This window comes from Pan troglodytes, chromosome 10 (assembly GCF_028858775.2).
Source record: "Pan troglodytes isolate AG18354 chromosome 10, NHGRI_mPanTro3-v2.0_pri, whole genome shotgun sequence".
Lineage (NCBI taxonomy): Eukaryota > Metazoa > Chordata > Mammalia > Primates > Hominidae > Pan > Pan troglodytes.
Genome location: NC_072408.2, coordinates 52,249,698 through 52,255,832, shown reverse-complemented (window position 1 = coordinate 52,255,832; position 6,135 = coordinate 52,249,698).

The window sequence follows — 6,135 nt, the reverse complement described above, 5'->3', positions numbered from 1 at the left end:
ATATGTGGAGGTAAGTAAAAGGCTACAGTGTTTTCTTTCCCAAATTGTGGAAGTAAAACAAGTTAATAATATGTCTTCTAATCTTAAAATAATACCTTGTTTTTCTGGCATGCTTGCATGACAATAGCAGAGACCTGCCCTCTAATATCGCATTAAATCTGCAGAGCAAACAATACACATAAAATATTTCAAAGATATGTGAAAATTTTCTTAACCCTTAGGTTAGCCAAATAATAGTTTATGATTAACATAATTCACCTTTATTTAGTCCTTTTTCTTTTAATTTGCTGCTACTTCTCTCCCATTCTCCATTATTTTCTTCTTTCGAATTATTCTAAACAAACTGCTTACATGGATCTAATACTGGCTCAGTTTGTGTCAGTCATTAACAGTCCCTAAAAACAGTCTAATTGTTTTTAACTCATAGGTACCTTCATAACTTCGATTGCTATCATTGTTCAAAAATATGGGCTGGTAACATTATAAATGCTATGTGTTCTTGAAATATTTTGGTTTCATTTTGTGGAAGACACAGAAGCACCAATGGGGAATGTAAGAAGAGAGAATAAATCCATGTGCTTGATGGAGAATGTCAGGCATGTGGAGGTTTATACTTGGCTTGTCCGATTGCTACTTTGACCCCTGCTGAGGAGGTGTTGTAAAGGCTGATGAGACAGAAGCCCATACAAGGCACCAAACTGGAGCCAGAGACAAACCAGGCCCACCCTGCCTAGACCTTACAGCTTTGATTTTGTTGTTTCTAGTTATATTGTTGCACATACTTATAGGAATTGAGTCATTTCATGATAATTTAATAGTATATTAATTTTAAAAGAATCAAAGTAACAGGGAACAGGCTGTATGAATGTACAGATGTTAACATTTTATAAATTAAAGGTAAAAATATTATCTCCATACACCACAAATGTACATTTTTCTCTAAGTATCCTGTTAATCTGGGTATTCACCAGATTTCAGCCTTCAATCCTCATTAATCCTCAACCTCACAATCTCCATGGGGGCAGCTTCTGTTCTCATGACTCCAGTTACATCAATAGATTTATAATCCCCAAATCTATATCTTCAACTGGTCTACTCATTTGAGCTCCAGGCCCATACATGTGACTGCCTGCTAAATATCCTGCATCTTTCCTACTTTACATTTCCAAATCTGAATGAATTCCACCTCCACTACCCCTAGTATTCCTTATCTTTGTACGCTGTCAGTGAATGCCACCACCATTCACCTAATTATCAAAAGCAACACTAGAGGGCTTGGCTTCTTTCTTCTTCGTCACCACAACGCCAACAATTCTGGTCTTCTAAATTCTTTTCTTATCTAGATCTCAAAGCTGCCCATTCCCTTAGACAATTCCTTTATATATATAATAGGATATTCCAAGATCCCAGAAGACTACTAGATATAGACTCTCAGTTATGCTTTCAATAAATATTTGTTAACTGCTTGATCACCCAATTCACCAAATACAATACACTTAATAGATCTAATATAGATTTTAACCATTTTATATATCAATTTGCTTAGCAAATTTCTTGCATACCCATGAGTCCAGATTTTTTATAAGACACTGCATCATAAAACAATGCTGATCAAATCCATATAAAATATTTCTACTCTATTTACTATAAGCTGGAGATGTATTATATCAGAGTTCCATTGGCCGATGATTTCATCATCTTTTGAGTACTCAGGCTGAGCAAAAATTACTAGAGAGTGCAAGGGAATAAAAGAAGTTGGACAGAGGAGAGGATCTGGGGTTATTTAACCTTATTTTTCCTGCCTTCTAAAGTCAGATTTATCTACATTCAGTATAGTTTTAGATCTACCAATTGGTATGTGATCTTGACAAACCAGAAAAGAAGAAGACTGCGTCAGCAAATTTGGTTCTGTCTTGACTGAACTTTACTTTGTTGGAATGGTCCTTTTTTGTGCCATATGTTTCTTCAACACTCTAAATGTAAGAGGTATGCTCCTTGTGTTAGCATTGATATGATCCCGGAATTGTTAATTCTACATTTTGTCCAAACCTTTGTTTTCCATGATAAACATGTCCAAATCTACCTGAGATATTGAGCCTACCCCCAATCACAACTGATGACCTTTTTCTTTGGACTATCTTTGACCCTCACCTTTGGTAATGATGAGTGACTGGGGAGAATTACTTGGGGAAAGGTAAATTAGCTTCACATTCTTTATATTTAATCTCAAAAGAAAGTCAGATTTATATATTCCCTAAAGAGACCAGCTCCTAGGCCTACAAGAGGTGAAGATAATTTCATTTAATGTATTAACTTATTGATACTCAAAGTGTGGTTTACGAACCAGCTATACTGATATAACTGCTAGCTTGTTAGGAATACAGTATCTAGGGCTCCATTTCAGATATACTGTATTATAATCTTTTTTAGAAGATCCCTAGGTGATTCTAATGCATATTAAAGTTTGAGAAGAGTTTTATTAAATTATCTCAGACAATAATGTGTCAAACCGAAGGAATATTGATCAATTATGAACACTATTTTTAAAATGCTTGTCCCAGAAGAAAATGATCAGTCTATTCCAGTAGAGTTTAGGGGAAAAAAAGTCATTCTTAAAGTATTTGCATTGGCAGAGTCACTCCTACTGTGAGCTCATCCTCTATAAGCATTTCTCCACAAGTAATATATGCCTATCATTTATATCTGTCCTTAAGAGGTGGAGGAATGGGGAATCATAAACCCATTTATGACCAAAGACACTCCTGGATTAGATAAGGGCACCTTAAAGCAATAGTTAAAGCTCATGTGCTCCTTATTTACTCTATATTGTTATTCTTATTATAACAAAAATCCTTATCATAATTTTTTATTCTTCTTATGGATTCAGCAAAGAGCCTTATTTTATATCTAATGAAACTGTTCCAATTCTGAACTCTTCATCAGTTTGAACAAATCTTGTGTGGCTCTTTTTGCCCACAAAATTTGTCACTGTGTTCATATCTAAGTTTAGAAATACTCAAGCCTATAACAATTTATGACGATTAGATGTTCAGTGCCTTGGTTTCTCACTCTTTCCTTTTTATATAGTCTTTATTCTTTTCTTTCATTCTTTTCATCCTTCTTTCTTTCCTTTCTTCTCTCTTTCCTTTCTTCCCCATCCCTCTACTTCCCTTCCTCCCTTTATTCCTTGCTTTCTTCCCTACTTCTTTCCTATTACTTCTAAACCATTAATACAGTAAATATCTCTTTGTTTAAACCATTGTGCAATCTACATACTTAGGAGATACAAGAATTTCCCTTGTACCTTCTTCCAGATTGGTAACCAATATCCCCAGAAAATATGACTGCAATTTTCTGTATCAGATGAGATTAAGGAATAAGGAATGCCAAAGGATTAGGATCAAGGAATAAAATATCTATTTGCCAAAATCATTGTTTTAAATAGGGCAAATCTTTGTGTCAGGCCCAATGTCCATTCATAAGAAACAGTAGACCTTCTCTTTTGATAATCTAATGGTGGAAACTCCCTGCATCCTGGCAAGCAGTGAAGAAATGTTGCTTCAAGCAGGATTATAGATGCCTTTAAATCATACCAGGTAAGGCTGCCTAGGTAAAGAACTAGTTCAAATTTTTTAAAAGAAAAGTCATGTATGTTGAGAGCAAGTGGGTATGACAAAAACAGCATTAAACTGTAAGCTGACCACTCAGAGAGCTAGTCCTGGGTTCTGCAATTCTCTGGCAATCGCCGATGAGTTACTTCAAGTCTTGGACCCTCATGTATTCAACTGTAAAATGAGAAATCGGATCCGTCCAGTCCCTTCCAATTTCAATATCCTTTTTTCAATGATTCGTCATAAAAATGAACTCGAAAAATAGTAGTGAGGTTTAAATGAAATAAGTGAAGAGAAAAATAAGGAATATGAAAGAGAGTGGGTTAAAGTATGGAATGAAATAGTTCCCTACTGCTATGGATAAATATACAGCTATATATAGCCGTATGAACGAATAAATATACAGCTATTTATTTATGAACAAATGAGATCAATTTAACAGACAAATTCTTGCTATGCTTGTGGTCTATGGGTGTTCTAAATGTGATGCAGTCTGCTCACTGGCAGGTCAGAACCTTGTCTGGTCACTAGGCTAAATTTCAGCAGGGAGCTTGAGATCCCACAGAACATGAAGGGTGTGTTTTCAGGAGATGATATAGACTCCTAGGGACCATTACTACAGAGGGAAGTGTTCTCTGTTCTGTTTCACAGATGCTGTTTGACAGCAAACACACAAGCACTGAGTATATTACTTGTTTTTTCCTATGCTTTCTATGTGAATGAAAGGGGTCAAGAAAGCAGAAAGTATCAGTAAGAGTTCTCTTAATAACTCCAAAATAGATTATGACAGTTTGATAGAAAATTAAGTTTTTAATTTCATAATTTCATTCTTTGAGTCTCAGAAGACTAAGACTCTCTTCCCTCTTTATTTCTGTCTTTTTTTTTTTTCTGAGATGGAGTCTCACTCTGTCACCCAGACTGGAGAGCAGTGGCGCAATCTCAGCTCACTGCAGCCTCTGCCTCCCAGGTTCTAGCTCTTCTCTGCCTCAGCCTCCCGAGTAGCTGGGATTACAGGCATGCACCACCATGTCCAACTAATTTTTTTTTTTTTGTATTTTTAGCAGAGACAGGGTTTCACCTTGTTGGGCAGGCTGGTCTCGAACTCCTAGCCTCAGGTGATCCACCCATCTCCCAAAATACTGGAATGACAGGCATGAGCCACCGTGACTGGCCCCTCTTATTCTTTCAATGTATTTATTTTGGGAAAATTATATTGAAATGCTGACTTTAAAACTTTCCCACTTAACTACTCTATGATTTCTGCAGAGCCTGAGTAACTCTCAAAGTTCAAAGATCACAGTTCTTTACAAGTCCGCTCAGTATAACATGCTTGTGTTCACGCAGAGAAATGAACTGTAGTATTTCATGCTCGTTCAGAGTGTTAACTGTTGGCAGGGCAAAACTGTTGGTAATCCTTTCCCCAGCTACAAAATAACCTCTGGGTATCATATCATTAGATCTAATGACAATAAAAATGCACAATAACTTAACAAATCTACATTTAATTAAATTATTAAGACTCAAAAAATTAAGATAACCAAAGTTTCACATGCTGACATCAAATGATCTTATCTGTAGAAGGTACATATTAAATTTGTTTGTTACATCACATGAAATTTACATTAAATGTAACTAACTTCATCTGACAGTGGTTTATTTGGTTAGGATGCACAGTAGTATATACATGCCAGGAAGACTGCTGTTTAATAAGCAGAAAAAAATTGAATTCATAAATGTTTGTGGAGGACTGGAATGTTCTACACTAAGGCTAAATTTCACTGATGTATTATTTTTAAATTATAACAACAGTTTGGACTGTCAGGTGTCTGATGTACTGTGTACTATGAAACTATACAAAAATACCCTCTATTTTGAGACAAATCTAGAAGTTTTAGTCTTTCCACTGCCACCCAGAGGGGCTAAAAATCAACAAATCAAAGGAAAAAAGCTTCTCTACAGTCAGCTACTATAAATCAACATTAGGAGGTATTCTGCTAAAGGGTTTCTTCAGAAATTTGTGTATGGAAACCATCAGCCAAAGCAAAACAAAAACAAATAGAGAAAATTTTTAAGTGGTGAAGAAAATAATCCTCAGGTGGAATTTATACTTAGCAAGTGTGCTAGGGATGGGGTGTCAGGTAGCTGTATAACGCATGCTTTCTTGGTGTAAAGCAGGAAATGGAGCATTTCTAAGCACATCCCATTACTTAAATGCATGAAAGTACTCACTGAAACAGCTGGGTTTTTTTCAAAGCTTTTACCCTTCATTTAGTCTGGATAAAGTAACTCATTTTAAAGCTAATTGTAGGTTGCTCTTAAATACAGTGTGAGGGTCTCCAATTTATGATTCTCCTTTTCTTTATGGCAAAGATAAAAGTACTGTGTGTGCATGTATATGTATGTGAGTGTGTTTCAGTTGAAAGACTTTAATACGTTTATTTCCTAGAGTATATGAATGGTCTTCTTAGCAGAGATATATTTTTGTTCTATTGATATGTTTCTGGGTAACCCTTTATTCTTTTTT